The sequence below is a fragment of the Bombina bombina genome, chromosome 3 (assembly GCF_027579735.1).
Source record: "Bombina bombina isolate aBomBom1 chromosome 3, aBomBom1.pri, whole genome shotgun sequence".
NCBI lineage: Eukaryota > Metazoa > Chordata > Amphibia > Anura > Bombinatoridae > Bombina > Bombina bombina.
The window spans coordinates 531,591,553-531,603,422 of NC_069501.1; the positions used below are offsets into that span (position 1 = coordinate 531,591,553).

General features: G+C 38.3%; 1 long non-coding RNA gene across 1 annotated transcript; it reads left to right on the top strand.

Moving 5' to 3' along the window:
- Positions 1-880: 880 nt before the first annotated feature.
- LOC128651779 (uncharacterized) lies at positions 881-10,117 on the top strand. The gene is made up of 2 exons (XR_008401180.1): positions 881-1,048; positions 9,826-10,117. It is a non-coding gene; the product is annotated as an uncharacterized LOC128651779 (long non-coding RNA).
- Positions 10,118-11,870: the final 1,753 nt, after the last annotated feature.

An 11,870-nucleotide genomic window follows, 5' to 3' on the forward strand; every position in this document is an offset into this window, starting at 1 on the left:
ATACTTTATTTCTTAATTGATTGCAAATCAATTATCCCTGGTTGTCTAGTGGGTGTGCATGATCCCTACATGTGACCCTGGTCTTCAGCTGTGATACATCAGGTAAATATAAACTAGGGTATAGGGACAGCATATTTCCTAGTACCTAGTGCAATACAAAATAAACACAGTACTGCAAACCCTAGTTGTATAATATGAAGTAAAAACGTTAGTGTCATTAAAGGGACAGTATACACCAACTTTCTTATAACTGCATGTAATAGATGTTACTATAAAGAAGAATATGCACAGCTACAGATCTAAAATATATCCAGTATAACACCTTTTAAAAACTTACTTAGAAGCTCTCAGTTTAGCACTGTTTATGAGGTTAGGCTGGGGCACCCACTGAAAGGGGCTGGGAAAGCAGACAGAGCAGATCTTCCTTCCCTTCATATGAAAAAACAGATTACACAAACAGGAGCCGCAGGAGTCTGTAGACCTAGGTCTACATCTGATACTTTGGGGCTTGGTTAGAAGTCTGAAAATCAGCACAATGTTATTAAAAAAATAAGCAAAACTATACATTGTTACAAAAACACTCCCAGATGGGCTATATAAATGGATCAGCTACAAAACATTTATGCAAAGATAAATCTAGTGTATAATATAGGTTGCAAAACCATGATTTATTGTCTTCTGTGGTCATTCTGGGGGAGCAGTAGAATGTGATAAGTAAAAACATAACATACCTTTGTTTTGTGTGGGCAAATTGCTGTAGATTCTAGAAGTTCTTTTGAACTGTATAATATCCTTCTCTGCAAGTTTTGTTCATACACAGGATAAAAATAGACTCAAAATTTAGGGTGTGACTATTTCAACTTAGTGCAGTTATCAGATGTTCCTAAATCTTTAAGTTAGATGTTATGTGAGTATCAGATCCAGTTTGAAGCACTGATCAGCGTCTGCATCAGAAGTTTAGCTTGTGTGGAAGAAAACAGAGATCATAATGCGTTATTTACTCTGTTGCGCTGTCCTGCTAGTTATCACTGCCATAGTCAGTGGAAAAGTAAGTTATTTTTTATTTATTTTATTATTTATTTTATATTTTTTGATGAAATACTGTGCATATTTTAGGCTCGACAATTAGTTTTACCAAATGTCCATACATCTTTTTTTGAAACATAAATTACAATGCTGTAATATAGAAGTTCTGAATTTGTTTAAAGAGTCTACTTGCATAGGACACATAGAAACCAATGACCTATCATTTATATTAGGGTGCATATTTTTCTGTTAATGATCATCATCTCAAAACAGATACAAGCCTACATATTGCATGGCAAGCAGTAAATCTAAAAACTAAGATAGCTTAGCAATGAGAATAAAACCGGGAGCGCACAGTGCACTCCAAAAGTATTCATGCTTAATTAGCTCTCGATATTAAACTCACACCTTACTTTCTGCTGCAGCACTACACTATCCTATACACATTGGCATGTAGTGATAGACAGATAGATAGATAGATAGATAGATAGATAGATAGATAGAAAAATGATAGATAGATAGATGATAGATAGATAGATAGATAGATAGATAGATGATAGATAATAGATAGAAGATATATTGAAAGATAGATAGATAGATAGATAGATAGATAGATGATTGATAGATGATAGATAGATAGATAGATAGATAGATAGATAGATAGATAGATAGATGATAGAGTGATAGATAGATAAATGATAGATAGATATTAGATAGATGATAGATAGATAGATAGATAGATAGATAGATAGATAATAGGTACAGTATATAGATGATGGATAGATAATAGATAGGAGATAGATAGATGATAGATATACAAATGATAGATTAATGATAGATAGATAGATAGATAGATAGATAGATAAATGATAGATAGATAGATATTAGATAGATGATAGATAGATATATAGATAGATAGATAATAGGTACAGTATATAGATGATAGATAGATAATAGATAGGAGATATATAGATGATAGATATACAAATGATAGATTAATGATAGATAGATGTTTTATATATATATATATATATATATATATATATATATATATATATATATATAATGATAGATATGATAAATAGATGATAGATAGATAGATAGATAGATAGATAAAAAAAAAACCTTTCCATACATTATGAGTTTCCACTACTTAAGTCCAGGGTAGTATATTTGAATATTATAGTTCTTGTATTAGAATAATATGACTGCTATCTATCTAATTTATCTATCTAATTTTTCTACCTATTTATCTAATATCAATCTGTCTGTCTATCTAGCTGTATGTCTTATATCTGTCTGTCTAGATAGATGATTGATAGATAGATTATTGATAGATGATAGATAGATAGATGATAGAGTGATAGATAGATAAATGATAGATAGATATTAGATAGATGATAGATAGATAGATAGATAGATAGATAGATAGATAGATAGATAATAGGTACAGTATATAGATGATAGATAGATAATAGATAGGAGATAGATAGATGATAGATATACAAATGATAGATTAATGATAGATAGATAGATAGATAGATAGATAGATAGATGTTTTATATATATATATATATATATAATGATAGATATGATAAATAGATGATAGATAGATAGATAGATAGATAGATAGATAGATAAAAAAAAAACTTTCCATACATTATGAGTTTCTACTACTTAAGTCCAGGGTAGTATATTTGAATATTATAGTTCTTGTATTAGAATAATATGACTGCTATCTATCTAATTTATCTATCTAATTTTTCTACCTATTTATCTAATATCAATCTGTCTGTCTATCTAGCTGTATGTCTTATATCTGTCTGTCTATCTAGCTGTATGTCTAATATCTGTCTATTTATCTGTCTATCTATTTATCTATCTATCTATATATCTAATGTATTCTTCAATTCAGATAGAACATGCAATTTTAAACATCTTTACAATTTTCTTCTATTATCTAATTTGCTTTGTTCTCTTGGTATCTTTGCTGAAAATAATAACTAGGAAGGCTCAGGAGCAGCAGTGCACTACTGGGAGCTAGCTGCTGATGGGTGGCTACACATATATGCCTCTTCTAATTAGTACACCAGATGTGTTAAGCTAGCTCCCAGTAGTGCATTGCTGTTCCTTTAACAAAGGATATCTAGAGAAGGAAGCAAATTTGATCATAGAAGTAAATTTGAAAATTGTTTAAAATGGTTTACTCTATCTGAATCAGGAAAGAAAGATTTTGGGTTTCATGTCCATTTAAGTTTAAACTAGCTATTTAAATTTGTATTTTACATACAATACTGTACAAAAACCTAAAGTGATGAGTACTCTATGATATATACTTTAAAGCTGTGAAGATTCCATGTTATTCAGAGCTGTATTCTAAAACTAGTGTAGGAACACGGTACACCCTATCAAATGGTCTCTCTGTCTCCCTTCCATCCCCCAACATAAGGAAGCTATGTAAGCAATTTGCTTACATAGCTTTTCTATAGACAGTATTCTTGTATGTAAATGTGTTGAGTAATAGGCAGCTATTTCAAATAACAAAATAAAGGTATAGGATATATGTGTAATCAACTTAGCAGGCAAAATTGATCATTAAGGACACATACAGGTGTATGAATAAATTGCTGTCTTTCATTAAACAAATTATCTTTGTATAGGGACAGAAATTACATTTTTCCCTCTTGTTACTTAAAAATGTAATTTTAAAATGTATCACTTTTTTTTTCTTTTAGTAAAATAGATGTTCCTATAATGGGAAAAAATATATTTGTTTTAATGCTTGGAGACATGTCACTATCCATCAATAAAGCAGTGGGGGTTCTGCTTGTCAGTCCCTTAGCAATCCTATAATATAAAAGGCCAAGTGTGTTTTTCTGAAACTGTCATGCACAGTAGAGACAGCACAAGCACAAACATACCTGGCCTTACACAAACTAACCGTCCTGATCTGCTGTCCAGAGGGAGTGGGCGGGGCCATCAGAGTGGGCGTGGCCATCAGAGTGGGCGGGGGCGTGGTGGGGCATCCCGGGCATGGTGTGGGCTGTGACCGGGCGGAGTGGGCATGGTGAGGGCATGGTCTGTAGAGAGAGTATGCAAAAGAGGCGGGAGACAGAGCAAAAGAGGGGGGAGAAAGAGCACAAAAGAGAGGGGGCAGAAAGAGCAGAAAAGAGAGGGGGCAGAAAGAGCACAAAAGAGAGGGGGCAGAAAGAGCACAAAAGAGAGGGGGCAGAAAGAGCACAAAAGAGAGGGGCAGAAAGAGCACAAAAGAGAGGGGGCAGAAAGATCACAAAAGAGAGGGGCAGAAAGAGCACAAAAGAGAGGGGCAGAAAGAGCACAATAGAGAGGGGCAGAAAGAGCACAAAAGAGAGGGGCAGAAAGAGCACAAAAGAGAGGGGCAGAAAGAGCACAAAAGAGAGGGGGCAGAAAGAGCACAAAAGAGAGGGGGCAGAAAGAGCACAAAAGAGAGGGGGCAGAAAGAGCACAAAAGAGAGGGGGCAGAAAGAGCACAAAAGAGAGGGGGCAGAAAGAGCACAAAGAGAGGGGGGAGAAAGAGAGAGCACAAAAGAGAGGGGGGAGAGAGAGAGCACAAAAGAGAGGGGGGAGAGAGAGAGAGCACAAAAGAGAGGGGGGAGAGAGCACAAAAGAGAGGGGAAGAAAGAGCACAAAAGAGAGGGGGCAGAAAGAGCACAAAGAGAGGGGGCAGAAAGAGCACAAAAGAGAGGGGGCAGAAAGAGCAAAAAAGAGAGGGGACAGAAAGAGCACAAAGAGAGGGGGCAGAAAGAGCACAAAGAGAGGGGGGAGAAAGAGAGAGCACAAAAGAGAGGGGGGAGAGAGAGAGCACAAAAGAGAGGGGGAGAGAGAGCACAAAAGAGAGGGGAAGAAAGAGCACAAAAGAGAGGGGGCAGAAAGAGCACAAAGAGAGGGGGCAGAAAGAGCACAAAAGAGAGGGGGCAGAAAGAGCACAAAAGAGAGGGGACAGAAAGAGCACAAAGAGAGGGGGCAGAAAGAGCACAAAGAGAAGGGGGAGAAAGAGAGAGCACAAAAGAGAGGGAGAGAGACAGAGAGCACAAAAGAGAGGGGGAGAGAGAGAGAGCAAGGGGTGGGACTGCTGTACTGCAAAAAATGGCCCGTGTACACAGGCTTTAGGACTAGTTAGTCCATAAAGGGACATTTAACACTTTGAGATAGTAAAATAAAATAATTAATTTCTATTTCCTGTTAAAAGTGGAAGTGAAGATTTCAGACGTAACACTGTTATATAACATACAGTCATTGGTAAAGTGACACATTATTCTCAGATTAATATTTTCTTTGAATTTATCATTCTATGTAGCATTTATTTAGGGGCAGATTACAAGTGGAGCGCTAAATATCACTTGCGTGCAAACAATATTAGTGCTCCACTGAGTTATACCAGCAAACGCTAATGTGCGCTGGTATTACAATTTGACAGCAATGCGAACGCGAGCTGGGAGGCATTGTGCTTAAGAGAGTGCGCTGCCATAGGCTCCTACGGGAGTCTCGTTCTCATACCGTGAAACAGGGCATGAGAACCTTCACAACAAATGCAGCAATGGCAGCAAAGTGTAAATATATTGTATATACACATATTAATACATAAATATATATGCATGCACGCATATACATATATATATTTACAGGGAACACACAGTTCTCATAGACCACAATGTAAAGGCACTTTTCAGTGCTATTTTTTTTCTAATACCCCACAGCTGCAGATTTTAGCCCCCAAAAACTGCTAAGTGCAATTTTCATCTTCTTAAAAATATGTTACATTTTCTTTTAAAAAAAAAAAACTAGCACTGTATTTTGGGGGCATTTGGGGCACATTTATAAAATTAATAAGAGATCTGAATTTATGAGCTTGTGGTAGCAATAACCAGCCAGTTATTGTAATGGTTGATTATTTATGGCGCGCCCGCGAACGGACACATTTTCACTTCTACTCTAGCTCTTAGTGTTTAATACCCATTTAAAGCCCAGTTGTACACAGACATGCACTTATGAATTTAACCTCTACAAAGGAGTTAAATATATAGGGCTAGATTATAAGTGAGGCGCAAACTGTTTTGCGCTAGCGTAATCATGTTTCTGCAAGCCATTTTCATTGCGCTGATATTACAAGTGGAGCGAAATCCCCATTTACTCTTCAATCCTTACTGCTATCTCAGAGCTGTGGTTACTGTTTTCCAAAACAAAAAACTTGCTCAAAACAATTCAAAAAGTCATACCAAAGTACAGTTACACTCATATTAACACTGTCGAATAAATAATATTTAAAAAAGATATGCAAGCAAATGTCTTTAACTTTGAAACACATACATATACATTGCTAAAGATATATATATATATATATATATATATATATATATATGTGTGTACATATATATTAATGTATTTATATGTGTATATACTGTATGTATTACAGTCATATATACAGATATAAAAACATTAATATATATGTACACACATATAGACATATATATAAGTGCATTAGAATCATTTTCCATTAAGTGGATGAAAACATGATAAAAAATATGTATGCAATAATTATATTTAATAAAGATTTTAACAATATATTTACTGTAAATATTTTATACTAGTCCTAAAGCCTGTTCACCCAGGCCATTTTTGCAGTACAGCGGTCCTACATCTTGCTCTCCCCCCCCCCCCTCTTTTGCTTTCTCTCTCCCCCTCTCTTTTGCTCTCTCTCCCCCTCTCTTTTGAGCTCTCTCTCGTTCCACCTCTCTTTTGCTCCCTCACCCCCTCTCTTTTGCTCTCTCTTTGCCACCTCTCTTTTGCTCTCTCTCCCCCCTCTCTTTTACTCTTTCTCCCCTCTATTTTGCCCTCTCTCCCTCTCTTTTGCTCTTTCCCCTCTCATTTGCGCTCTCTCCCCCCCCTCTCTTTTGCTATCTGTCCCCCCCTCTCTTTTGTGCTCTCTCTCCCTCCCTCTTTTGTGCGCTCTCTCCCCCCTCTCTTAACGCTCTCTCTCCCCCCTTTCTTTAGCGCTCTCTCTCTCCTCCTCTCTTTTGCTCTCTCTCTTTTGCTCTCTCTCCCCCCTCTCTTTTGCTCTCTCTCTCCCCCACCTGTCTTTTGCTCTCTCTCTACTCCTCTCTTTTGCTCTCTCTCCCCCACTCTTTTGCTCTCTCCCCTCTCCCCCCCCCCCCTCTGTTTTGCTCTCTCTCCCCCTCTTTTGCTCTCTCTCTCCCCCTCTCTTTTGCTCTTTCTCCCCCTCTCTCTCCCCCTTTCTCTCTCTCCTCTCTCTCACTTCCCCCTCTCTCCCCCTATCTCTCCCCCCTCTCTCTCACCCCTCTCTCTCTCATCCCACTCTCTCTCTCCCCCCCTCTGTTTTGCTCTCTCTCCCCCTCTTTTGCTCTCTCTCTCCCCCTCTCTTTTGCTCTTTCTCCCCCTCTCTCTCCCCCTTTCTCTCTCCCCTCTCTCTCACTTCCCCCTCTCTCTCTCCCCCTTTCTCTCCCCCCTTTCTCTCACCCCTCTCTCTCTCATCCCACTCTCTCTCTCTCCCCTCTCTCTCTCCCCTCTTTCTTTTGCGCTCTCTCCCCCTCTTTTGCTCTCTCTCCCCCTCTTTTGCTCTCTCTCTCCCCCTCATTTGCTCTTTCTCACCCCTTTTGCTCTCTCTCTCCCCCTCTTTTGCTCTCTCTCCCCCCTCTCTTTTGCTCTCCCCCTCTCTTTTGCTCCCCCCTCTCTTTTTCTTTCTCCCCCTCTCTTTTTCTTTCTCCCCCTCTCTTTTGCTATCTCTCACCTCTCTTTTGTTATCTCTCACTCCCCCTCTCTTTTGCTCTCACTCTCTCTCCCCCTCTTTTGCTCTCTCTCTCTTCCCCCCTTCTATTTTTCACTCTCCCCCTCTCTTTTGCTCTCGCTCTCTCCGCCTCTCTTTTGCTCTCTCACTACCCCCTCTCTTTTGCTCTCTCTTCCCTCTCTTTTACTCTCTCTCCCCTCTCTTTTGCTCTTTCCCATCTTTTTTGCTCTCTCCCTCTCTCTTTCTCTCTCTCTCCCCCCTCTCATTTGATCCGTCTCTCTCGACAAACACACTTGGCCTTTTATATTATAGGATTTGTTCATGCGAATATGCTATGTTGTTTGCGTGATGGGTATTTTTGTTCTCTACATTGACTTCTATGGGGAATCACAAAAATAAATAGATACAGCGCCACTTGTAATCTATCCCATAGTTAGGTTTTTGTAACAAGGGGTAGTGCTTTAAAGAAGGATCAGACCAGTTAGCAAATCAAAGTTAGCAAAACATGGGGGGCTTATGCACGTATTCCATGACTGTGTCCTGCTACTGATGGGCAATGCACTGCCACTGGGTGTGTAATCTTAAAGGGACATTACACTCAAAATGTCATTCCCCATACAACATTAATCGAGCATAATTTAAAAAAATTAATTGCGATCTATTATCATTATTTCTTTTGCATTTCCTGTAATTTAATAATGAAAATTGCATACTTTATCTGAATCATAAATATTTAATTTTCTCTTTAGTGGCCCTTTAACTATATGTTTGGCCAACTGCAGGGGTTAAACTCATAATGAAAAAGATCATTTCTTTACAAACAAAATGCTGTAATTAGAAAACAGCAATTTACACTTTTATGTTCGTTCGAATGTATAGATCTTTGTAAGTTTTTAAAGGGACAGTAAACAACAAACATGTTATTGTTTAAAAATATAGATAATCCCTTTATAACCCATTCCCCAGTTTTGCATAACCAACACAGTTATATTAATATACTTTTTACCGCTGTGATTACCTTGTATCTAAGCCTCTGCAGACAGCACCCTCATTTCAGTTCTTTTGAAAGACTTGCATTTTAGGCAATTAGTGCTGACTCATAAATAACTTTATCTGCGTGAGCACAATGTTATTTATATGAAACACATGATCTAACACCCTCTAGCTGTGAAAAACTGTCAAATGCATTCAGATAAGAGGCGGCCTTCGAAATTAGCATATGAGCCTACCTAGGTTTAGCTTTCAACTAAGAATACCAAGACAACAAAGCAAATTTTAGGATAAAAGTAAATCAGAAGTTGTTTAAAATTACATGACCTATTTGAATCATGAAAGTTTAATTTGGACTTTACTGTCCCTTTAAGTTCATTTTTCTTAAATATGTTGTTCATATTTTACCATACGTCATCTTACAGACAGATTCCAACCCAGTTCCACTCTAAGGGACCGATTTATCAAGTGTCTGGGGGACGTGATTTGCTGTAGCGGATCATGTCCGCCACGTATCGCTGAATGCCGACAGCTTACGCTGTCAGCATTTAACATTGCACAACCAGTTCTGGTGAACTGCTTGTGCAATGCCGCCCCCTGCAGATTCGTGGCCAATCGGCCGCTAGCAAGGGGTGTCAATCAACCCGATCGTATACAATCTGACAGATTGCTGTCCGCAGCCTCAGAGGAGGCGTATGAGTTAAGGAGCAGCGGTTTTAATACCGCTGCTTCTTAACTCCTGTTTCCGGCGAGCCTGAAGGCTCACGCAGAAACAGGGGTATACGGCCTCATTCAGGCCGTTATAAATCAGCCCCTAATTGTGAATCAGTATTCAGAGTATGCTACTCCTTGTCCTAATGATTCTTCTATCATCTGTGCAGTTCCATGTCTGACAAGACCAGCCATGACAATTCAGATCCATACATAGATCTAGGCTATACGTTTTATAATATCAGCTGACTTTAGCTCTCATTACTTTAGTACATGCTATATTGTTTTGACTGTTGGGCATGTTCTTCTTAATTTAGAATCCAGATGCTGCACCAAAGAATTCCACTCAGATAGGAACAATGTCCAACTCTGCTGAAGACCCAGTGGCATCACTTACTATCCTATGCTTATCCATCTTGTACTACTTCTTGGGTCACTAAGCAAGAGACGGCCACATCCAGATGACCACGCAGGCCTGAAAGATGGAATTTCAGATTTCCCACTGGAATCTTTCCTCTAGTCACAAACACAGTAACGTCACTTATGTATCTCCCAATTTCCACTCTAGCAAAAATATATGTAAATAAAGATTTGTTTACAGCAACAAAAGATTTTTTTTTCCCTTTTTTTTTTATCTTATATTGCATGAATGTATCTCAAATTCTTCAATAAAAAGTATCCATATGTAAAGTAATTACGCATAATTACATACATATAAAAGGTATTTTTGACTCATTTTTGTAGATCTTTTGATTTAAGCACATAGATGCAGTATCATGACAGGCCCGCACATTTTTTAGCTATAAAACCATCTGAATTTGAATATTACAACTCCTTTATAGCTGGGTGTTATATGGGTACCAGTGTTATAGCCCTATAATGTGACACAGCTCCCACATTAGTCAACTTATAAAAACATAGCAAGAAAATTGTTAGACAACCGGAACATTTATTGTTCTTTTATCCTACGTGTATCTCATTGCTATCTTCCACTAATGAACCTGAATAAATGTTGTGGTGTCTCTGAAAAGAGAAAATCCTCAACATTATAGTGGAGAATGTGTGCTGAAGGGTGTAGCGTCTCTCCTTAGAAGACAGAGATGGACCTGACACCGTGATTGTCATCTGTGCCTGCAGGACTTTCCTCAACTCTAGCTGACACCACAATTTTACTGAACTTTCTGTGATAAGGACAAAGAAAATTGTAACTAGCACCCAGTCCACCCCTTATTATGTTACAGAAGAAAGACCCAGTGCCAGGGGGTGATAACTGAAGACACACAGACTCCAGAGGGCTAGGTTACTTTGAGATGTCTGTACAGTGAACAATAAGTGTTACCAGCCAGGACTCACCAATGTGATGGTGCATTGAGTGAACAGTTTTTTCCCTCCATGATTGATACCAACATTGTCCTGGGTGAGTGACTCTAGATAATGTCTTGCTTTTATTGTGTTAGTATTTTAATACCTATACTTGTCACATTGTGATCATTTGTATTATGGCATTACATTAGATTGAGGGGGAAAAATGGACAAAAATCCTTTGATAAAGACAGCAACGGTGAAACATGTTAGGGCATTTTTTGTTAGGGAATTGGTAAGGAGTCAATAGTAACTACTGTATTTTGGTTGGCCATAGGAAGAAGCCTGTTTGGTTAAATATACATTACAAGCGCTGATTATATATTTAAAGTGGAGGATTATTCCAGTAACCTAGAGTGATCCAGCTTATTGCGGACCTAGTGCTACTTTGTTACGAGCTGCACCATACAGCATCCGCATTGTATAAATCACAATACTAACATAATAGGACATTGGGAATTCTTATCATCGCTATTGAGATTATTTTATTTATAATTGTAAGATACCTAAGTCTATTATCACTAAGCGGCTACACAGTAGTAATTGATACATTTACTGGCTTTTAGTAACAAATGCTTAGCAACCCACTTAATTCAGATACATTTGTATCTAGCAACATGTTCAAACACTGGAAGCCATAATATTTAAAGCGAACCTTGCCTTGAATAAGGACTTACTCCAATATACCATTTTGGGTATTTTCACAGCTAACTATCAGCCATAGCGGCATATATACGCTTTGAACTGGCTGTATTATACTCATGTTATGCCTAAGTCATTTAATTCTATGCTAGTTTTTCTTCAGTCTTAGGAGCCTATTTATTATGGTGCGTGCGGACATACATGCTCTGTCGGCATTTATCATTGCACCAGCAGTTCTTATGAACTGCTGGTGCAATGCCGCCCCCTGCAGATTTGCGGCCAATTGGCTGCTAGCAGGGGGTGTCAATCAACACGATTGTATTCGATCGGGTTGATTTCTATCCGCCGCCTCAGAGCA